Below are 24,746 nucleotides of genomic sequence, written 5' to 3' on the forward strand. Positions count from 1 at the left end.
GCCATTATATGGCCACCTATCCATATAATGGATAGGAAGAATGGGTGATCCCAGAGACATAGATCACCAGAACAAAGCCTCAAATTAAATTATTGTTCAGCAACTATCATATAATGAATGATTAGTTTTGAAGTTTGAAGTTGCTAATTTTGGGAAGAACTCACAATCCCATATTTAGAAGAAATTTCTGATTAAACTGGGACTGACCCACCTACCAAATGCCACAGAGAACCTATCGAATGGAAACCAAAGGGAATGAGCAAAAAGGGTGGGGCATGGGTGGAAATGAGAAGGAAGATTGTGAGTTCAATTAGTTTCACTATGTAAAGAGCAAGTGGAAACCATGAAAAATACTAAGACAGTGAAAGAAAGAAAGTGAAGTTGCTCAGTCGTGTCTGACTCTTTGTGACACCATGGACTGTAGCCTATCAGGCTCCTCCATCCATGGGATTCTCCAGGCAGGAATACTGGAGTGGGTTGCCATTTCCTTCTCCAGTAGATCTTCCCAACCCAGGGATTGAACCCAGGTCTCCCACATTGTAGGCAGACACTTTACCGTCTGAGCCACAAGGGAAGTCCAAGAACATTGGGACTATTGTATTAATACAATATTAGAGCCAATGTCAGGAGCTCTTAGAGAAAAAATGTCTCAAAGGCCTTCTCTGATGCTTGCAAAGGCCCAAATGATTAATCATCAGAGGAAATGTTACCTTTTTGTTTGATAATAATTGAAGTGTCCATAGGGCTTCCCAGGTGGTTCAGTGGTAAAAGAATCTACTTGCAGGAGATATAGGAGATATAGATTCAATCCCTGGGTCGGGAGGATCCAGGGAAGAGGGTACCTGGAAGATCTACCTGGAAGAGGGTAGATCCCCTGGAGGAGGAAATGGCAACCAGTCCAGCATTCTTGCCTGGAAACTCCCATGAACAGAGGAGCTTGGCAGGCTGCAGTCCATGGGTTCTTAAAAGAAATGGACACGACTGAGCAATTGACCATACATGAAGTGTCTGATCACCTACACAGAATGAAGCAGCCAGATGTTTGTGAAAAGGCTCTGTTCCATCAGACCAAGGATTAGACATTGTTCAGTAATATATTATTATTTATTTTCTTCATTGCCTTACATCTAAGTGGAATCTTAGATGGAAGAGAACATGAGATAAAAATCTAAAATGGACATTTCCCATGAGGGAGAAACCAACATAGAATGTTCTTTCCACTTTATATAACTGTGTCATATAAAATCTGATTCCTGAATTTCACTTAAAAAATTTAGCATTGCCATCTGGGGTAAATATGTTTCATTAGTTTTCTATATGATGTCTCTTAAGGATATATGAGGCAATTACATAAAAAAAAAAATAGTTCTGACCTGAGTCCTAATATGGCCTCACTAAATTGAACCACTTACTCAGAAGGAAAACTGGCCTTAAAAAATGTACCACATTTTAATTCAGCCTCCAAAATATCTCTTCTCTCCATTAAACATTTTTAGTTCCTCTGCAATGACCTACTACGTCCAACAGATTTTTGTTTGTTTGTTCATCTTTTATGAAACAACTGTTTTCTTTTGGCCTTGTATTCTGAAATTTCTCCAAAGTAAAAATTGAGCAATGATGAATTATGGAAAAATTGTTCTTGCTTCCAAAATATTCACATCTGACCTTTGTTTAAACAACTCTGTCATTTTTGTCAACAGAAATTAACAACAATTAAAAAAAAAAGATGAAAATGGACATCGTTTGATATCATTTCAGTTCCTAAAGGTTTGCCATTTTCACATAGGTTTCCCCACAAGACAAAAACCACCCCCAATATCAGAGAAATCACTCCAAGCCCCTATTGCTTCCTGAAGTGATCATTCAGTAAAATAATAAATCAGTTTCATTCCTACAGCTACTGTTTCTTGCTGTCTTCTTTTTATTTGTTTTCAGCTTGAGTGAGAAATTTATTTTTGACAGTTTGTTATTGTATGAAGGAGGTAGTTATGTTGGATTGTAAAATGCTGAAATCTTTTCTCACATAGTTACAGAGCACCTCCTTTTCCATTGAAATATAAGTTAAGTCTTTATAGAATTCCCATTAAATATCTTTCATTGTGGTACCATCATCAAATGACATTGAAACATGATCAAAGCAGATAATCCAAACTGCCAAGTATGTGGCAGTTTCATATACAAAGGAACCTAGATTTAGATTTCTGTGTTAGTGCAGAGAAAAACCAGTCATATTAGAACCAACTTGATTTTTCCCAACTTTACTCAGGTTAAGAAGTTCTTAAATTTTCCCTCAGTTTGACTAAATTTAGACAGACCTCTTCTAGACTCTGGGCCCTCATTGCTCTTATCCAAGAGCACTTACTTTAGAAAAGTTGTCAATTCTTTCTCTGCCCCTTTAAGATGTAAAAAAATTTTAAAGCCTCTGGCCATTTTATAAGCCAGGAATGTCTTTCTCAAGGAACTGGAAGTCATCTCTTTGAAATTCAGACACTGAGGAAGACAGAACCCCTGCCCTCCAATTTCTTTGAGCGCCTAACAGCCAACAGCCGAACTTCCCTGGCCACCTTGCTCCAGTTGTAAAATCACCTTATGAAGACTGCTACTCTTTGGGGTAAAGCAAAGATTAACAAATACAGATGGCTAAGGAACTCTCAGCATCACCTCAAATCTTAGAAAAACAAAATACAACTCCCACTCAGTCTCAGTTCTGGTTGAACAGGTCTCGAATAAGGCCTTCTTTGCAGGTTGAACTTTGTCCAGTGAACTTTTTGCTTGACAAGTGTTAATGGATGTGCTATTCTAGAGTATCCATATACATAAGGTTTTTCACACCAGTTTCTGGACATATTTTTAAGTATAAAAAAGAAAATATCAAAAACAGGCTTAAGGCTATCATGAAATATCAGAACTAATATAAAATCAAACCAGCTGCTAAAAAAACTATTAAAATGTTCATAAAGTCTAGGATCAAAAAAAAAAAGATTTATTTACTTCATGTTTCTTTCTACAAAAGTCTTATGACAGTTTGAAATCAATAAAATAATAAAATATAAACAATAGAATGAGAGAATAATACAAATGCACCTCCTAGAAGAGAAAACATAGGTGTTGTGATCATGTTTCTTATTTGGTTCTGAAGTTACTGACAGCCAGGAGGAAAAGGAATCAATTCCTCAAGGCAATTTTTCTAAAATAATGTCTAAAAGTATGTTCATGTAGAATTTCATACAGAGAATAGTGAGAAATTTAAGAGTTTTCATGTTAATGTAAACGTGCATCTGTGTTTACAGCAACGCCATAACATAATTATACATTGTTAAGCCACCCAATCTGTGGTATTTTCTTATGGAAGACTGATAAGACTGATACAGCAGGTATGAATGAATAAAGGAATGAATGAATACTACCTTGCATTATTATGAATCCCTCTTAGGTCAATTTAAGAAATCAGAAAATTCAGTTGGTAAATTTGGCATCCTTTTGGCACACTGATACAATTTTTGGTGATTCAATTAATAGAGTTTATAGCAGTGAATTCATTAAGAAATGGAGCTAGTTTCTTATAGTTTAATATTGTAAATTAAATATGGCAAACCTGGGGAGGTGATTAATAAAAACACAAGGATTATAAATCAGAAGGCTCGAAGTTTATGTTTAAGCTCAGTCATTTGGAGAAATGTACTAAGAGCTATGACTATCACAGCAATGATTTACTAACTAATTTCTAAAGAGAACTCTGAAGGAAGCAGTGGTTTATAGATAAGCACTGTTGAGCTGATGAAGCAGAGCTTTTAAATACATCCTTACTTCAGTTCTTCTTTGCTTTAAATCTTAACATGCTTCATTTATGCTGCCACTTAATATGCTTTAATCATTATCTGTTTCCATGTTATTTAGTCTCCTCTGAGATTTTGATTATTAATTCATGCTTTTGAACTTATAGTTTATCCATGATATTTCTGATATTCTAGAGTAAATTACCAAATGAAAAGACCGACAATTTATAAATGCCTTCAAATCATCTCTCATATTCTACTGATCCAGCCAATAGCCTTCAAAATCCCTATATGTGACCATGATGTGTTATTTTTATTAACTCATTCGACCAATATTCTTTTGGCCATCTACCAGACACTATGTCAGTTTCTGGGGCAGGGGAGATGAATTTGACATACTCCATGCACTCATTGAGCTTAGCATTTAGTACGAAACTCACATGCAAACTACAAGGAGAGGTGGTAGTCAATTCAACCCAAGTGATGAGCTGATGCCTTTTAGGAAAGAGAGGACTGGCAGGACATTAAAAGATGAGAAGGTGTTTTCCAGGAGCCAGATGCATTAAGACTGAATCAGGAAGAACAAAAGCCTGGAGGTTGGCAAAATTTAAAAAAAAATTTTTTTCAGAAAATGTTTAACCTAATTTGAACAACTGAGACACATAATACACTAGTTTCTAGAGTTTATAAAGCAAGACATCAAAGTTTATATTTCCTCAAGTTCTTATTCAGAAACATTTTCATGTCTGTCTAAACATATCAACACCAAGCACATGGATCCAACGACCTCCATGTGTTTTTATACAGAATATTTGTTTTACTTTTCAATTGACTTGTGAATCAAAATCTAGATGTGCTCAGTGGCTCAGTCATGTATGAATCTTTGTGACTCACCAGACTGTAGCCCACCAGGCTCCTCTGTCCATGGAATTCTTCAGGCAAGAATACTGGAGTGGGTTGCCATTTCCTTCTCCAGTGGATCTTCCCAACCCAGGGATCAAACACACACCTCTTGCATCTTCTGCATTTGTTGGCATATTCTCTATCACTAGAGCCATCTGGGAAGCCCAAGATCTAGAGAAGCAATATAAAATAGAATTGATTATTTTAAATTAGATACATAGAATCTGATGTATCTATATAACCTGCGGTTCTAACCCTGAAGCCATTCATGAACTGTATACCTTAAACGTTAAAAACTAATATTGAATATTGTTTCTTTTCCTAATTAACACAAACATACTTATTGAGAAAGATTTGGAAATACATAAAAATATCACGATCAGTCATTAATTAATGTTAACACTAGGTACATGTAATAAACATATCAGATACAGTTTCTATTTCCATTTAAATGATAGTTTCATTCTTTAAAGGACAAGGTCAAATTGCCCAACAGGAACACACCAAGTTCTAGTCCTCCAGTAGGGCATGTTTGTTAAAAAAAAAAAAAAAGAAAAAGAAAAAAAAAGTTTATTAACGGCTTTGCAAATTTGATAAGAAAGAATGACATTTCATTATTCTAATATGCATTTCTTTGATTTGCATTTGCATTTCAGATAACATACTCAGCTCCATTTTCATCTAGTTCTTTGATTTCATTTTTATGTTTAAATATTTAATGCATTTTGGAATAGAATACAAAATAGAAACACATTTCCATCACTTTTCAACCACGTAATTAATCAATTGTTAGAACATTATTACTGAGTAGTCTTTCATTTTCCAAATAATTGAGCTATTACTTTTATCATACTGACACTGAATATATCTCAGATTTTTTGTCACAGGGCTTTCTATTTATTTTCACCAATTTTAGATTCTTGTTCTGTACCACATCATTACTTCAACTATTGTAATTTAATAACACATTCACACCTGGTAGTTCAAATGACTACATATATTCAGATGTTGGACTATAATGATTCATAGAATGGTGGCATTCACCTTACATATGTGTATCAGATCAATATTGCCCAAACATCTGTAAGACTAACCTGAAGAGTGAAAAAAGCAGCAAAGAGCAAAAAAATCTGTTCATTTTAGTTCCTGAATACTTTAAAGGCAAATATCATAGAAATCTAAATTATGTCTATTATATTGTGTCCTCCTAATATTTTCCAAGTACAGCAGCTGATACACATATACATAATTGCCGAAGTGGTAATAACTGGAAAAAATTATTTTATGCTCATTCTACCCAGTATTTCCATTATATACATGACTTTAGAGCCATTGAAATAAAGTGAAAAGAGAATGTTACTATCAATTTAAGCACAAATATAAGCAAAGGAATTTAAACAAAAACTTCAATGATTAGATATTTACCATCAGAGTGTTTTTTAAAAGCATATTAAGTCAACTTCTTTGATTATTAGAGTTCAGAGTCTATTAAGACTATTAAGACCTTAGCAGCAAATAAAAACAAAGTTATTTGATCTTTTCTACTAAAACTGATTTTCAAAACAGTTGCAAAAGGTTCCTTTAAACTGGTAACAATAATACTGCACATGAAAGATGCTTGCTTCATTTGAGTACATTCAATTACTCAGTTCAATGATCATTCATACTTGTAACTAATAAATGCCATACCTGGACATTCAAAATAGTAGCCTATCATACTGCAGCCTCTTAAAAATGTCACTGAATTTGCAAGTCTTGCTTTAGAAAGTCATGCAAATATTTGGATAACACACAAATGAATTAAGTATGTATTATTGTCCTAACTTCATGTTGGGACATTTTTCATCTCATTAGAGTTGCTAAATAAATAACATACATTTTATGTATATTGAATTTTCTAAGTAACTCATAAGATATGACTTTCTGATAGAATCATGTCCAAAATATCGTGACTCCTTTCTTATCTCAGTGAGGTGGGGAATGGTGAGCCTCAACATGGTCCCCACAAGTATTTTCCAAAAGTTTACTAAAGAATCATCTATGGACAGAATCACCCACAGACAGAATACTTCATCATCCAAGGTTTCAAAGCTCCTTATCTAAAAATAATCAAACAGCAAGATGTTCCGCCCTAAGAGGGAAAAATAATAGCAGTACCTTACTTCTTTTCTTCTGTTTTCTTTTATTAGGTAGCTGCAGGGATTCATCGCATTTTCAGGAAGGTAAACATCTTCTTTATTAAAGTTTTCTCTGGTAGGAATCAGTAATAAAAGAGGATAATCTCTCCCTCTATACTGTCTTTCCTTGGGTAGTATATTTTTCACATCATTCTTTGACACTATTAAAGAACACTGTCCTCGTAGCATAGCCAACTTTTAAACTTTTAATATATTTCTCCAATTTTATTTTAGAAAAGGAACTTTTTTCTGAAATGGGAAACACAGTAAATTTTAAAACTTTAATAGTTTCACTTTCTATACCATGTGTTCCAATTACATGAGTTGTGTATTTAAAGGGAAAGCACTCCCTATACAATGCGGGAGCCTTGTTAGATAGGGGCAAATTTAGCAGACTTTTAGACAGATTTCTAAGGGAAAAGATAAAATCATGCCAGATATTATCCTACTAAAAAACAGAATTGATTTTGTAAAGGAAAAACAATGATGTAAAACAAGTTCATTTCTAAAAAATAAAAATCAACTTTGTTTAGCATAATGAGGTTTCAAGAAAAAAAAAAAAACTAAGCAGGTAAAAACCTAACCCAGGGTTTCAGTTTTCAGAAAGTGAACAAAAATGTAGCTATCAACATACCAGGAAAGGGATCTGGGCAAGCCCTGGGGATCAATTAGTTTAGTACCTCCAACTGGGCTTTCCCTATGGGGAGACCTATACAAACAACAGGTGACATATTTCTGTAAAAACAAATGTACGTGGGTATGCATGTGTCTACATCAGACATATGGGGCCAGATGAGGCCCTGCTCTTGTCGTTTGTGATAGTTTGAGGTTGAAATGTAGAAACTCTCGATTGTCAAATCCTGTCACTTACCTTTTTATTGGCCTGTTTCTGCTTCAAGACGGAAAGAAAATAAAGGCTAACTCATTGCTTTCTCTAAAAACACCATTATTGGAATGATTATACAATAGAACAATCAAGCTCAATGGTGAAAGTGGATCAATACACATGTTTTCATTGATTTTCAGTGGGTATGAAATGCAATTCACTTAAAACTGGCAAATATTTCCAAGAGTTAAAAAGAAATAGAAAAGACATCTTTTAGAAGTGCGATCTTGTAAATACATGTCAAATTTGATGTAAATAATTACAAGGCAGAATTACCCTCTCCCCAGCCTTTAACCTTTTGCCTAAAATATTACTTTCTTTGTGATAAAAGATCATTCGATTTTTTTACGCTCCAGAGTCCCGGAAGACAAAAATTACTCTTTTGAAAGTTGCTATTGTATTCTGCTAGGTCCATCAGTTGCAATTCTTAAAAACACCAAAGTTCTATTTAAGGAGAAAATCAGGTTTATAATTTGTCGGTTCCTCAATTTTCCTTCTTTTCGATACAAAGAGGAACACTTTATGTGAGATTTCAATCAGGAGAAGAAAAGGGAGTGCTGAGGTAACAACCTGTACCTTTGTACGGTGCCAGGAACATCAAGAACAACACAAAATATACCAAAACCACTCATTGGAAAGGAAATATTGATACAGAAATAAAGGACCTGATTATATTTACCACTTAGAGCACACGTTTCCCTCCTTACAACTAATGAAAATCAAGAAATTAAGTATTTCAGTGTTTCATGATTAGAAATAAATTCTAATGTATGTGTGTGCATTGTGTTATATTTAGCCATAAGAATATTTTTGCAAATCAAAGTAGACATTCCAGAGGTTCGCTTTTGCTTACCTGGGCTATCAATCAGAAAACACCCTAGATGCTGTGAAAAGTATACAACCCACTCCCAAGACCCAGGCTATTATAACTGCCACACATCTTAGCCAGGGTGAAAGAGGAGCCTGAGACAAGTATTAAAGTGCAGATCCTTTACTTGGGAGGTGCAAAACAAGGGTAAAAAGGAACGTCAGCAAAAACGGCTCTAAACCAATATGAAGTGAGTCGCTGTGTGCTCCCTATCACTTCTCTGTAAGCCACAGAAAAAGGTGCAGAGTGTTTAGCCGGCCTGGCTACTTAGAACGTGAGTCTTCTTTGGACCAGAGGCAAAGAGAAGCTGTGCCTTGAAATAGCTGATAAAAGGTAAGGAGGTAAAGGAATGGCTCTGCCTGCTTCCTCCTGACTTCTTTCCCAGGGAGTTAACACCCATGCACTCTGAACCTATCACCTGGCAGGCAGATGCTTAGAATGCCAGAGTCTACCCCTGGAGCATAATGTTTCATTGAGTCTGAAGTGATAGGAGCAGTTGGAAACTCGGCATGTGGCTGATTGGCTCCACAGGCCATCTTGCTTGTTCAGTGTGGCCGAGTAGAAGGGCCAAGCCCTCCCAGAGTAAATGACTAAGCAAAAGACTAACTCTTCTGTCTTAGGGGACAGAACTGAGTGGACTTTACCTTCTGTCCCCAGAGAAAGTGACTAGCATGAAAGAGCTGCTGAAGTTTCAGGTAGGGGCAGTGCCTAGGTAAAAATGAGGAAGAAGATAATGTACCTATGTGTGGTGGATAAAGTAATAGGTTGGCATAGAAGCAAAAACATATAAGGGAACATATCCAAATGGAGCAATCACTTTGTGGGACATGATGGGTTTCTTAGACTGACTAGATGCCAGATTGTTTTCAGATCACCCCAACTCTCAGGCAGTTTCTGTTTGGCATCACAGAGTTAAAATTGCTTCACAGTCTAAGACAGATTGTCAAAGCAATGAAAAATAAGTCAAAGCTACTAACATCTGTGTCTCAAGATAAAGACATTGTGAGATTCGCATACCATTGATTCCACATCAGACAGAAGACAAACACGGTAATTGCTGATGTATCCAGAGTCCTTTTTCCCATGATGCTGAGTCAATGATGGACATCAACACTGGTTTTATGAACAATTACATCTGCAAAACTTACCTGTCATGGCTAATATTAAACAAGACAGAAACATCAATGAGATCTGAGAGTAAAGTCAGAAGAGAAGATAAATGGTTTTCCCCAGCTTAGGTTCCTTATCCAATTGCCCAAAGAGGATAGTTTAAAGTGGTGTCTTCTTCAATGATATTTTCTTGGGGTCAGTTTCTGCCCTGTGCCTCTAACATTGAAAAAAGGGAGGGACAATTTCAGGGCAAATAACCCTCTGGATTGAGTTATATTGAACAAGTGGGGGACATTTTTCAGTCTATCATATGTAGTTGTGACGGGGGAATGAGAGGTGGCATATCTGCCTCTTTAGGTCCATGGACTTTTCGTGAAAGAATTCTGTTAGTGTATCCCTTAGATCAGCTTCAGTCCTAATTTAAAATGCTGACCCCTGGGGTCCATCAGAGTTTTACTGATCTATGTGGAATGGGGACTAGAAATCTTCACATTAAAACAACCAAGGAGATTCTGAAATAAAGCTTATTAAATACTGATAAAATAATCTTCAAGGAAAATAATCTATTTGGTGCCCATAAATGCTTTTGAAAATGGAAAGAAATCACCTGATACCTCAGGGTTCCTTTCTAATAGTAAAGGTGCTAAGGCTTCAAGCCAAGATTTCCATTACAGACCTAAGGAAACAGGAGTACTCCTGTGCTGTTAATTAACAACTAAGACCCATGATCCCCCACCAATGAAAAGTTCTTAAGTAGCTCTGACTTGATCTCTCAGTACTAATAATTTAATTGGAAACATAAAAGACCATGCTAATGTGCATTAGGAAAAAGTCTTACTCAAGCCGTGTTCACTAAGCAGGGGTTGCTAATTTTCTCAATGTTCCTTAATATTAACTGTAGCTCTAACTTGGAGGTTTACCCAGTTTATATAGCTATTGACAGATGTTTACAATACCCAGAGTCCTTTAGCTCAGAGCTTTACTGTTATAAGCATCTCTGATGAGGACAAAATGTTGTGCATGGAGCAGAACACTCATTAAAATTTGTACTTTATGTTACTACATACTAAAATGGAAGTTTGGCCAAAATAGAATCATATAATAGGTACTGCATTCCAAAGGAGACACTAGACCATACACAGAATTCAAAAGGAGATTTTAGGAAACTATTCACATATTCTTTAACCACAAACTCACCAGAAGGATTTAAACAGATCAAGAGTGGCATATTCCAAAAAACTTGGAGGGGAGAACTATGCCACAATGCCACATCGTTCCCAAAGGGAAGTGAGAATGTAATGAGTGGTTTCAAGACCACTTGGAGGGCTTGGTATGTGTCACATGCAGTCTGGAGACACAATGGACAAGTTACTTAGTCACAGGTAAGAAATCTAAAGGGTGAGAGAGAAGGTAGCCTGCTGTTTTGACAATGGAGCAAAAGAGTTGGTGCTGGCTTATAAATTTAGACTCAGAATAAATCCTGCAAGAATGCTTTCCATGGACCAGATTGAAGGTCACACACATAGGAACCCAATGTGAGGTCATCTTAAGACTCAGCCAAGAAAACCACATGGCAGTTGACCATAAAAGAGAGAATTTGAAAATAACAAGAAATGTTAAAGGGCTGGGAAAGCAAAATGGAGATGCACTGGGTAGCATCAAAAGAACTTCAGGTAAGATGTCCCCATAACTGGATAGGGGAAGGTTTCTAAAGTACACTTAAAAGAGAAGGAGCCTTCTTTAATCTCCTACTGGTCTGAGAGAGCATAGACCAGCCAATGACAGTATCAGTCAGTTGAGACTCTCCTATCTTTGTTTTGCTCTACCATTCAATACCCTGACTACAAAGTGGTCAGAAGGGTAGTTAGCCAGATCAAGGTAAGGGGATGAAGAGGAAAAATGGAAATGCTAGGGATGCAAGCGATCATGTCTTTTCCCAGTTGTAGGATTCCAGTCTGGCTCAAGTTAGGAATAGACAGAAATCTCAAATTTAAGTTTAGAATTTTGATTAGGACATGAGAATGGACATTTTAATTATGAACTAAAGATTGTGTCTAAACTTAAGGCAACCATAACTAGAAGAACGACAGATGTGGCTCTTATTTTTAACAGACACAGGAGAAGAACTAGCCTTATAGAATAGACTTAAAGAAACAGCAAAAGACAAAAATAAAGTTATTGTATAATTACAACTCATGAATTATTTTAGTTCAACTGTAATGGCTCCTTTTACTCAATGTTTAATTCTTTAAATTCACGTATCTAAAAAGCAAAACTTAGAAAATCCATTTTTTGTGGGCATTTAATTCTAAGATTGATTAATTAAATTCCTTTAAACAATTTGAAGGGCTTCCCAAGTGGTGCTAGAGGCAAAGAATCAGCCTGCCAATGCAGGAGACACAGAATATGAGGGTTCGATCTCTGGATCAGGAAGATCTCCTGGAATAGGATATAGTAAGCCGTAGGCTGCAGTCCATGGGGTTGCTAAGAGTCGGACACAACTGAGCGACTTCACTTTCACTTTTCACTTTCATGCATTGGAGAGGGAAATGGCAACCCACTCCTGTGTTCTTGCCTGGAGAATCCCAGGGACGGGGGGGAGGGGCCTGGTGGGCTGCTGTCTCTGGGGTCGCACAGAGTCGGACACAATTGAAGCGACTTAGCAGCAGCAGCAGCATAGTATTTTTGCCTGGAAAATTCCATGAACAGAGGAGCTTGGCAGGCTGCAGTCCATGGGGTCACAAAGAGTCAGACAGGACTGAGTGAACAACTTACTTAAATAATTTCAACTGCAGTTGGCAAATTAGTGTGACTGAATTTTTGGATACTTTAAATACTCTAAATAATAAACAAAACATACAGAAACACAATGATTTATAATGCCCCAAACCTTAAAATAATACTGGTAGCAAAAGTGCTAATACCATAAAGGAAATGTGCTTTAATTCTTAATTTTACATGTTTTCGGGGTTCTAATTTTTATACCTTCCTAAGTTTTATGAAGCTTTACCAGAACCAAAGTTTACAATCTTCACAGGGATTAAAAAAAATTTTTTTCCAGGTCTAAAAGAAAGGCAATGTTAACTTAAAATACCAGAATCCAGGTTCTTGGCTAGTCATTTACATTTGCAGTGTGGGACTGGACTTGGTTGTATGGTCCACGATAAAGCAAACTTCTGTCTCTGCAATAGGTTGATTGCCCTTTTACATCAGACTTTCAGTCATCACATCCTGATACCCATGTATCCCTGACTTTAATATAAACCTTAACTTTTGATGACTTTGCTTTCTCAAAGCTTCACATAGCCAGAATCCCCTATGCCATTGCCTTGATATTATGAATCACTGACCTGGTTTGTTTCAAGTATTGAAATATACATATTTCTTATTAGTAGTTTATAAAAATTCATAAAGTTTTATTCATAATAAGTAGATACTTCATCTCCTAAGAGATGAAGGATTGAATTTTTGTGCTTTTGCTTCTCAAAACATTTGGATCCTTTATAATTTTGGAGCATCGCATTTTGTAATGGCCATTGTGTATACCTACGTGCCATAGTTGTAATCAATGTTAACAACCCTGTAAGTTATGATTATATAACACCATTAATTCTGATACATCTGTTAGTATTTTCCTGGTCATTTTTATGTCAAGAAAAACGTCTACCTTATTGCACAGAAATCCTGTCATATTGGTTCATTTATTTATCTTAATTCCTTTTTCATTTTTACACAAATGAGTATATGTGCTAAATATATGGAAATATATGCTAAACAAAGAGAATAAAACATCACGTGTCAACATTTTCCTACTTGTTTTAATCGATAAAGATTTAAAGATCCTACATTCTTTTCCATATTACAAGTACCTCTTTGCATACTTCATGTTTCCTCTTTTGAGTATTACTGTGAACTCATGCTTTTTGCAGGCTTAACTTGTTCCAATTTAACCATTAGCATTATTACTTCTGTCCTTATTTGCTGGCTCTTCTGTCATTGAAGCTCTACCTCTGAGGTTTCAAGCAGCAGCTTGTTGTTTTGAATCCATCTCATTTTGTCTTTGCACCAGACACGGAGTCATCTACCCTCCAGCGATCAAAACTTGTGTGCTAGGGGTATACATGAGGGTTGATAATAAATGAGACTAGTGCCCCTGCTGTAGGGCCATTTATAACAATGATAGAGCTGGAAAATAAGTCTTTTAAGGACATGAATTCACACTGATTTTTCCAATGTAACATATTACTGAACCCAGCTTTTCTCGTAGACTTGCTTTTACGCTTATAATAAATATGTAATAAGATGGAAAAAATTCATTACCTTCACAGCTGGTAGCAGAATTCCACCTCAAGAGAGATCAATCTCCCTTGGGAAAAATGTTTTAATTTTTTAGAATAGAAGGTGAACTCCTTTCCCCTCCTGATTTCTAGCATCAAGGCCTAAAAGGCTGACCTCAAAGTTACAGTGAAGAATTTAGCTATCTAAAGGCTGCCAGGAAGAAGGGATTTGAGTACAGAGGATGAAAGAAGGGGAAGGAAGGAGGGCTAGTACTGCCTCTCATTGACGATCCATCCACTAGAGAAACAAAAGTTCAAATTCCTGGAGCGCTGGTGGGTGCCGGTAGCAAAGTGTACAGGGGCTGTCCATGGAGACTGAAGAAAGGGCTGAGCATCATGTAGACTGAGGAGCCGTAAGACAGGTACAGTATGCAAGCGTGCACAAACCCAAAGACTTGGAGAGATCTGCAATTGAAAATTCCTTGTAAATTTGCCAAAAATTTGGAAGATCCCTTGAGACTTCAACAGGGTAGAATCGGTGAGGTTAACGCCGATTTCATTTAGACCTAAGGAATAGGAAATTTCTTTGTCTTAAGACAGAAATAACTTCTTAGAATAGGGTTGCCAGATATAGCAAATAAAAACATACAACACCCAGTTGTTTGAATTTCATATAAATATTTTTTAAAAATTAGCAGAAGTGTGTCCTGTGCAGTATTTGAGACATAGTTATGCTACATAAAAATTCAACAAAATGGGTTGAGCCCACATTGTAAAATGAAATATAAATTGTAAACAGTTTACCAGATATGATTTTTATATATATTAAAAACTACAAATATATTCAGTGTAATTATGGTATCATCTGTATCCTTCCTCATTATAAATATATAAAGCCTTTAGCTGAGAGAAATATAAAAAAGCTCCACCCCATTTGTTTTTGTGTTTATTTGTGTATCGGTCATCCTGATTTTGCATTGTTTCTTCATCCCAAGCTTTCCGCATATCCTATGCCAATATGTAATAATCATGGTTTTTTAAAACTACTGTTCAAAATTCTCAGAATATCTATGGGATTGCTGAAAAATCAAGTAGGAAGTCTTTAAAAGCTTTTTCTTCAGCTTTAGTTAACTCTGTTCTCCAATGCACAAGACGTTATCTTGAGCTCAAGCACTGGAAGACATCCATATAAATTCTGCAAGATGATAGCTATCATGTCACCCAAAAGTGTTCCTTCTCATGTCTCCCCACTTTACCTAGCTCATCGGAAGCTTTGAGGCCTCAGTAGTCTTGTGATGCTGTTTTGAGGAGGGTGAAAAATTCTTTTCTGGTTGGAATAAAGAAGCATCCGGGTTGGGGAAAATGTCTACCTCGCTCTGCAGGAATCCTGTGGCATATCGTGTGACATGGGACCCTAACTGCAGTTACGCAGCATTTTTTTCTCTCTTCCCTGACTTCACACAGGGTACGCTCATTTTTTCTGCACCCTCAGGGCCCTGCCTTCTCAACCATTTTTCCGTCCTGGGCTTTTTGCGTGTAGTGACGTAAGGGGAATTCTCAGCTTAGTTTGGTCATATGATGGATCAGGGACACAGAATTAAGAATTCATCTGGGAGACATATTTCCAGTGAACGATGCATATCTAGAGATCTACAGCAAGAAACTGGGTTTCTTGGGTGGGTTATGCAAAATCTTTTCCAAAGGAAACATAGAAAAAAAGTTAATGAAACTTAACAAAAAATGATTATCTGGGAGCAAAATGCATTTGTGAAAAGCTAAAAGAAAAAAAAAATGGCATTATCCAAGTCCTGCTGAGAGAAGAGCTGACTGAACTGCACTAACTGTGGTAAAGAACTCTAAACGAGCCCAGGCCCTCCAAGGGAGAAATTAAGAAAGAGGCACAAAGCCTCCTGAGTTTGCTTAGCTTCTCAAAAGGTGAGAGGCACTCTTCAAGCTTCATTCTTCTCATCTGTACAGAAAAGAGTTTGGGCTAAATCTGTGGTCTTCCAGCTGTGCACCAGCAGGCCTTCTGTTTCTGTGGTGACACGGAGATGGCGGAGGTGGGGTAGGAAGTTCTATTCAAGAGCCAGAACAGTTCAGACTAACTCTTTTACATACTGGAATTCACAGAAAAATGCCATTGATATAAATATTTAGTACCTGTATTCGTTTCCTAGGGCTGCTGTAACAATTATCACAAACTTCATGGCTTAAAACAATAGAAAGTTATTTTATTGCAATGACTATTGTATTTCTAATAATGATAAGTAGGTAGTTTATCCCAGCTCTTCTTTATATTCTTCATAAATATTCTCAGGCATTTATTATTTCATATTTGATAATTTTATGAAATCCCTCACAAAATAAAATCCTCTAGAGTCTAATTAAAATTGCATTGAATTCTTATATGTACCAATTTAGTTTATCCATTGATCTGTTGATGGAATTGAGTTTGTTTTCATCTTTTGGCTATGATGAATAAAGCTGCTGTGAACACTGGTATACAATTTTGCCTGAGTCCCTGCTTTTAGTTCTTGGGGGTATATACCTAAGAGTGAGATTGCTGAATCATTTGATCTAGGTTTAATTATTTGAGAAACCATCACTCCTTTCCTTAATGCCTGCATCATTTCACATCTTCACCAGCAATATGTAAGAGTCCACAAAGCTTTCTTTAAATGATATGACTTTCATCACCTTTCTCACTTCTTCAGTCATAATTATGTTTTTCTAGGTCCCTACTTCTTTATCAATTTTGGTATGTTTACTTTGCTGGGAAATCAATAATTTTCTCTGGCATTTCAAAATATCTTCCATCCTTTTTCCCTTTTATTTTACCACTTATCACAGGATTTTAAAGCTTTAAGTTTTCTGAGTTTTTGCTGTTCTGTAGGTTTTGATATTCATCATTTTTTATATTTTTAAAGATAGTTTAGTATGGGCCTGCCAAGAATGTATTCTTAATTTCCAAGTATGTTGGGGGTTGGGAGAAAAAAGAAAATTACCATCTCATTGTCTCATTTGAACATTATCAGAGGCAATGGCACCCCACTCCAGCACTATTGCCTGGAAAATTCCATGGATGGAGGAGCCTGGAAGGCTGCAGTCCATGGGGTCGCTAAGAGTCGGACACGACTGAGCTACCTCACTTTCACTTTTCACTTTCATGCTTTGGAGAAGGAAATGGCAACCCACTCCAGTGTTCTTGCCTGGAGAATCCCAGGGACGGGGGAGCCTGGTGAGCTGCCGTCTCTGGGGTCACACAGAGTCGGACATGACTGAAGTGACTTAGCAGTAGCAGCAGCAGTAGCAGCAGCAGCAGCAGCAGAGGTAGTAGTCTATAAAAATCCTGCTTTTAAAATTTTGTCAAGGCATGTCCCTGGTAGTCGAGTGGTTAAGACTTCATACTCCCAGGGTAAAGGATACCAGTTTGAACCCTGGTCAGGGAACCAGGAACCCACATGCTGCTCGGCACAGCCAAAAACAATTATTTGTCAAAATATCTTTTTTATTTACTTATTTTTCATTGAAGGATAATTGAAGAATTTTGCTGTTTCCTGTCAAACCTGAAGATGAATCAGCCATATTTAGCTATTATGTGGTCTTCAGGCACTTTTGCTGTTTGGTTTCCAGATTTTTCGTAGACTGTTCAATTTATCACTTTACTATTGCAAAATTCCCCTATCTTGATTACTACTTTCAACTTTCCATACCTCTTTTGCTACTATTAACATAGCTCCTACTATTGCTACACCTGCTTTCTTTTTCCTTTCTCTTTTTGTGATTTCCTTGTATCTCTTAGTCATCCCTTTATTCTAATATTTCCTCTAGGTCATGTGCCCTTAGTTCTTAGGAGCTCCTTTCACACAGAGGGATGAAGTGACTCACCATCACTCTATCTAAATTAGACCTTCATGTTGGCCTTATTTTCAGCCCCAAATAGATATATCCTTCTTCCTCTTGCTCTAACAGATGATAAGCTCTAGAAAGTAGGTGACTGAGAACTAAGTCTCCTTTAAGCCACAGTATTTCTGGAATCCTCTCACTCTCCATTGCTTTCCCACTAGAATATTTCTCCTAAATTATCTTACCTAAACAGAGAAAGGGAAATTTTTACAGGGAGTTGGAAGAACTGAATTTTTAATAAAGCTCTGCTAATAGCTGTGTGACCTTAAGCAAGTCAATTAAAGTTTCTAGAACTATGGCCTCAATTGTAAAATGTTCAAATTGACAAGATGGACTCTAGGGCCCTTTCCAGTTCTGCAATTCAGATTCTACCATTCTAGAGAGGAAAATTCAAGGAGGGAGAGAAAAGATACAAAGCCAGTATAGGTCAGATACAAAAGGTCAATTGCAAATTTTGACAGCTAGGCACAAAGATAATCTTTTATCTTAATTATGTACCAAAATATCACATGCAAGGCTATGATATAGCATCACTAACTTTTAAAATTATGGTTATGAATCGGGCTATAGGTTTCAAAGTTAATTCTGTGGCTCATTTAGACATCTATTAAATTGAATACCTTAAAATTACATATTGGTCTCCATAATTTTCTAATTCAACCCTTAAATGATGAACAATCATGCATTTGAGATGTACCTATATCTGAGAAAATTATTTTGTGTCTGAATTCATTTCAAGTCATGGTACACTTATTAACCATTGCAGCAAAATTTATACACAAATTCCATTATATAATAATCCTTCTCCCTCTAAAGTTTAACAGGGAGAGCAGGTTAAATTGTGCAGTGTAAGTTTTCACATCCGTTCACAAGAATTGCAATATTACTCTTCTATATCAGAAGGAAGGGAAGTGTGGCAGGAAGAATCCCATGGATTTCTGGTAAATCTTAACACTTTACTGTCTCAAAGCCTGTCTACAGTCCAAATGTGAGAATTCTGGAAAACAAATTAATAATTCTAATGCTTCACTCTACATTGTTTCTTATGTAGTCTGAATATAGAATCAAAACTCAAAGCTAAGATTTTTTTCTCTTGGAACATGTGTAGGCCAGACCCATGCCTGCATTCTGAAGACTGATTCAATAGTAAATTGGTAGGCTTTACTGAGTGCCTATTATGAGCATTGTTTTACTTTAAACACATGATATAATGAAGTAGTAAATAGAAAAAAAGTAAAAAATATTTTTAAAAAAAGGAAGATTTGATATTCATCCTTGAGAAACCTACAACCTGATTCAGGAAACACTAGAAAGAATACTGTATACAGTAATAAGAAAAATAGCTACATGGCAAAATGAAATAATCAAAATGTCATTCTGATAGGCTCAATAATGATGCCTCTAAAAAATCCATGTCCATGAAACCTTCAACTTTATTGCCTTACATGGCAAAAGGGACTTTGCACATGTGATTGATAATTCTGAAATAGGAGTTATACTGGATTATATGGGTAGGTGCAGTATAATTACATAAGTTCTTGTAAAAGGGAGAGAAATTGTCAGAGAGTAGTAGGAGATGTGGGGGATGGAAGCAAGAGGTTGGAATGATGCAAAGAGCAAGTCACAAGCAGGTGCCCTCTACAAGCTGAAAAAGGCTTCTTTCCTCAGATTCTCCACAAAAATCAGCTATGCCAATGTCTTGACTTCAGTCCAAGACTGATTATGGACTTCCAACCTTCAGACTGTATGAGAAAAAATTTGTATTGTCTTAGCTACTAACTTTGTGGTAGGAAACTAATACAGCCACGGTATTATTTGAAAACATAGTTAGGAGGTAGCACTGAATGAAATGAAAGTATAATAGAAATGAATTATTGATGGTGATGATGACATTTTATGTTAGATCAGGAACATCCTCTCTTCAGTCTTCTTTTTCATAAAGAAAACTTTGGTATAACACACCCCTTCACTTCTGGCCTTTTCATCACTCTGGCCCTGGTAATATAGAATGATGTCTTTGGTTACTTAAAGATGGATATCTGGGCTTGCTCACTTCATCTTTGCCATTCTTGGAAAGAGCTTCCTGTAAAGACTAACATGTTCTGCTCTTTTTCTTCTTTCCATGGGATGGTTGGCCCAGTGGTACTGCCATAATAGGCAGGTTGAGTCTACTTAATTCTGGAGTACATTTAGCAGGACAATTTGTCTTTCAAACTAGACTGCATTCTCCAACATTTCTCCATGATTAATAAGGTAATATTTTGCCTGTTTATTTTCTTTTTCTAAAATTCCCAATTATTCATAACCTGGGTAGGAAAAGAGAGGTGCAATTTTGAGGGGAGGAGTCTCGGATTCCCCACTGCTAACATTTATACAGAGCATACCAGGCACGGAAGAGAGCATTTTGCATGTATTATCTCATTTCACCCTCACAGAGACTTGATGAAGCACGTACTGATCTTACCTGCATTTTATAGCTAATAGAACCAAGGCACAGAGAGGTTAAGTAACTTGCTCAAGGTCTCACAACTTGGAAGTGATTCATGTTCAGGTCTTTCTCACTTCAAAGCCCAGGCTTTTGAACACTCTGTACATTGCCCTTCCTCCTGGAGGACATGAGGCTAGACCTGAATACTAATGATATTCCTAAAGAAAGCTCTGTCTTCTTGGTATCAATCTTGGTTTGACTTCTTTCTAATAAGCTTCTATAAAGTTTTTTTCTAGATATAAATCTCAGATTAAAAAAAATAGAAACTATAGATCATAGTAGGTTTGTTTTGTACACTCATTTAAATGGTATTAATTACCTAGGTCACCTATAACTTGCTTTCACGTGAACGCAGCCCAGACTTGATTGCAAAAATAAAACCTCTCTGAAAAGATTTCATCATTTAAAATACAGCCACCCAGAAAGCCTTTAATCTTCCATGGCATGGAACTACCCCCATTCAATCAGAAGCTGCCTAAGGGGTAATTTCAAACATGGATGCCTACAGCTGAAAATTAAGATATTAGACTTTCATCTCATTTGACCAGTTTTATTTTACTTTTGATTCCACTTCCCTCCCCTTCTCTTATCCTGCAGGCAGGGGACCATATATTTTTCACTTCATAGAGGATTTAATAGGTAGTCACAATTCTATAGCTGGACATCCCACCAAAGCAATATTCTCCATGATAAATTCTGCCATTTTTGACCCTCAGCCTTCCTTTGAGAGCCATATCAACCATATTGATAAGACCTCATATTACCATCTCAAGAGTATAACAAGGTTAAGACGATTGCTGTCTCAGCAAGAAGCTGAGTTTTTGATTCATGCTTTTATAACAACAAGGCTGGATTACTACAATTTGTTGTTGGCATCCCTCCCAGAATGCTCACTGCTTTGACTTGACTTTGCAGAGAGGATTCAGCAGTCAGGGTGTTCAACAATGAATACAGAAGTGTGTGCACATACCATATCAGTACCACAAACATTCTGTTGAAAGAGAGAACTGGTTTGAAAAAGTGTAGGTATAGGTCCTTTCTTTTAACCCTGTGAAACACAGTGAACCTTTTCCTTCCAAAAACAAGGCTTTCATATATAACCATGGCTTAGAACTGACTGTGACTCAAGAGGTCTAAGCTACTTTATAAGAAAGTCATATTTCACTGGACTCCAGGCTTTGATCTGAATCCTGGGGACAATCTCTCTATTCAAGAGCCAATTCCCACTTCTAGCACTCTTAGTTATATCTTATCAGATGACACTTACTTAAAAAAAAAAAGTAATGTATAGAATACAATACTATTCTATAATCTACATTAACACCTTGTGTGTGTTGTGTACTCATTCAAATTTGACTCTTTGCAACCCCCTGAACTGTAGCCCTTAAGACCTTGATGGTGGCAGTGGTTTGGTCACTAAGTTGTGTCTGATTCATGTGACCCCATAGACTGTAGCCCACCAGGCTCCTCTGTCCATGGGATTTCCCAGACAAGAACACTGAAGTGTGTTGCCATTTCCTTCTGCAAGAAGTCTTCCCAAAGCAGAGACTGAACCCAGGTCTTCTGCATTGCAGGCGGTCTCTTTACTGACTAGCCACCAGAGAAACTCAAATCACACAATAATATGCCAGCATACAAGTCTCACTCAAAAGTATTTCTTACTTATACTTGTAATTCCTAGATGACGTCTCCTTCCATCTACTAGACCAGTACTTATCAAAGTATACTCCTGGAACCATCCATCTCAAGATAACCTGGAGTGTTCATTAAGAACACAAATTCCAGGGTTTACCCTTAGAGTCATAATCTCTAGGGATGAGACAAAGAACCAGAATTTTTTAAACAAGCTTCCCAAGTGATCTTAATACACACTGAAATTTGAGAACTTCTGTAACTAGAGACTGTAAACCCTAGGAGTGAACATTCACAAGTCTTGTTCAGAACTTACCATGCTGCCTGACCCTGGTAGGTAATCATTGTTTCTATCAATGATGTAAGAATAAATGAACAGTTAATGAACCCATATGGAGATTCACAAAGTCCAAGGCAATGCCTCCCTCTGTTCTTGTGATCTACTCAGCACTTCTGACAGGGGCATAGAAACCACAAGTAGAGTTGGGAGATTGAGTAAAAAACAACAAAAAGCACAACACCCACCTTGTTAAATCTGAATTTCAAAGAACAAGTAATCTTCAAGATAAGTATTTTCCATAAAATATTTGGCAACTCTAGCCCCAGAGTATATAGCTCTAGACTGACCCAGTCTCCTCTTGGCTGAGTTCTCACAGCCACAGAGGGAAGACACAGATACCTTGTACACAGGATCTCAGCAGGGGAGACAGGATCCCTTACTGTATTTCTCCAGGAGAACTGTCAGTTTTACCCTTGAGTAGTGACAATTTCCTCCCAGTCTCATTGCTGCTGCCTGAACAAGCCTTATCCAAAAGTGAGACTCTTATTTCTCTGACACTTTAATAACTCATCTTTTAAAAAAGAAGTGAAAATGTTCTCTCATACAAGTTGCTATGCTGATCAAGTGAAGGAACATGTGTAAGCTTAATGATATTATTTATTTCCTCAACTTCGCTCACTTCAGAGCTGTGATCACCTTCACTTTCTACTATCACCGTTGTCAACTCATACACACATATGCACATCAGCATGTACCCACACTATTTCAGAGTTCTGCTTATGTTTCAGGCAGGTGATCGGCACGATAGAGTACGGAGATTAAGAAAGAGAGGGCTCTGGAGGGAGAATGGATACATGTATATGTTGGCTGAGTCCCTTTCTTGTTTACCTGAAAAAAGAAAGCTGAGTGCCAAACAACTGATGCTTTTGAATTGTGGTGTTGGAGACGACTCTTGAGAGTCCCTTGGACTGCAAGGAAATCAAACCAGTCAATCCTAAAGGAAATCAGTCCTGAATATTCACTGAAAGGACTGACACTGAAGTTGAAGCTCTAATACTTTGGTCACCTGATGGGAAAACTGACTCATTGGGAAAGACTCTGATGCTGGGAAAGATTGAAGGCAGGAGGAGAAAGGGATGACAGGGGATGAGATGATTGGATGGCATCACTGACTCAATGAACAAGAGTCTGAGCAAGCTCCAAGAGTTGGTGATGGACAGGGAAGCCTGGTTTGCTGCAGTCCATGGGGTCACAAATAGTCAGATATGACTGAGCAACTGAACTGAACTGAACTTACCCACAACATTGTTAATCAGCTACACACCAATACAAAATGTTTTTGGTGTTAAAAAAATAAAAATTTAAAAAGAAAGAAAGAAAGAGAGGACTCTGAATTCAAGTATTCAAATTCCATCTCTGCCATTTATGTCTTCTGTGTGACTTGGGCTAGTTATCTAACCTTTTCAAATTTGAGTTTTTTAATTTGTAAAGTGGAAATAATAACACTTGTTTTATAGGGTTATTGTTAAGGAAAAGGAGCACATCAAGGGTGTGTACTGTCACCCTGCTTATTTAACTTATATGCAGAGTACATCATGAGAAACACTGGCTGAAAGAAGCACAAGCTGAAATCAAGATTGCTGGGAGAAATATCAATAACCTCAGATATGCAGATGACACCACTCTTGTGGCAGAAAGAGAAGAGGAACTAAAAAGCCTCTTGATGAAAGTGAAAGAGGAGAGTGAAAAAGTTGGCCTAAACCTCAACATTCAGAAAACTAAGATCATTGCATCTGGTCCGATCACTTCATGGGAAATAGATGGGGAAACAGTGGAAACAGTGTCAGACTTTATTTTGGGGGGCTCCAAAATCACTGCAGATGGTGACTGCAGCCATGAAATTAAAAGACGCTTACTCCTTGGAAGGAAAGTTATGACCAACCTAGATAGCATATACAAAAGCAGAGACATTACCAACAAAGGTCCGTCTAGTCAAGGCTATGGTTTTTCCAGTAGTCATGTATGGATATGAGAGTTAGACTGTGAAGAAAGCTGAGCACTGAAGAATTGCTTTTGAATTGTGGTGTTGGAGAAGACTCTTGAGATTCCCTTGGACAACAAGGAGATCCAACCAGTCCATTCTAAAGGAGATCAGTCCTGGGTGTTCTTTGGAAGGAATGATGCTAAAGCTGAAACTCCAGTACTTTGGCCACCTCATGTGAAGAGTTGACTCATTGGAAAAGACTCTGACGCTGGGAGGGATTGGGGGCAGGAGGAAAAGGGGACGACAGAGGATAAGATGGTTGGATGGCATAACTGACTCGATGGACGTGAGTTTGAGTGAACTCCAGGAGTTGGTGATGGACAGGGAGCCTGGCGTGCTGCGATTCATGGGGTCACAAAGAGTCAGACATGACTGAGCGACTGAACTGAACTGAACTGT

General features: G+C 37.2%; 1 long non-coding RNA gene across 4 annotated transcripts in view; it reads right to left on the reverse strand.

Moving 5' to 3' along the window:
- Nucleotides 1-24,746, reverse strand: part of LOC133246127 (uncharacterized) — a 162,096-nt gene that overhangs the window by 10,149 nt on the left and 127,201 nt on the right. For all 4 annotated transcript variants that reach the window (XR_009735920.1, XR_009735922.1, XR_009735923.1 and 1 more), the window contains one exon: nucleotides 4,671-4,850. This is a non-coding gene — a long non-coding RNA (uncharacterized LOC133246127). The remainder of the gene's footprint in view (nucleotides 1-4,670; nucleotides 4,851-24,746) is intronic.

This window comes from Bos javanicus, chromosome 4 (genome assembly GCF_032452875.1).
Source record: "Bos javanicus breed banteng chromosome 4, ARS-OSU_banteng_1.0, whole genome shotgun sequence".
In the NCBI taxonomy this organism is placed as follows: domain Eukaryota; kingdom Metazoa; phylum Chordata; class Mammalia; order Artiodactyla; family Bovidae; genus Bos; species Bos javanicus.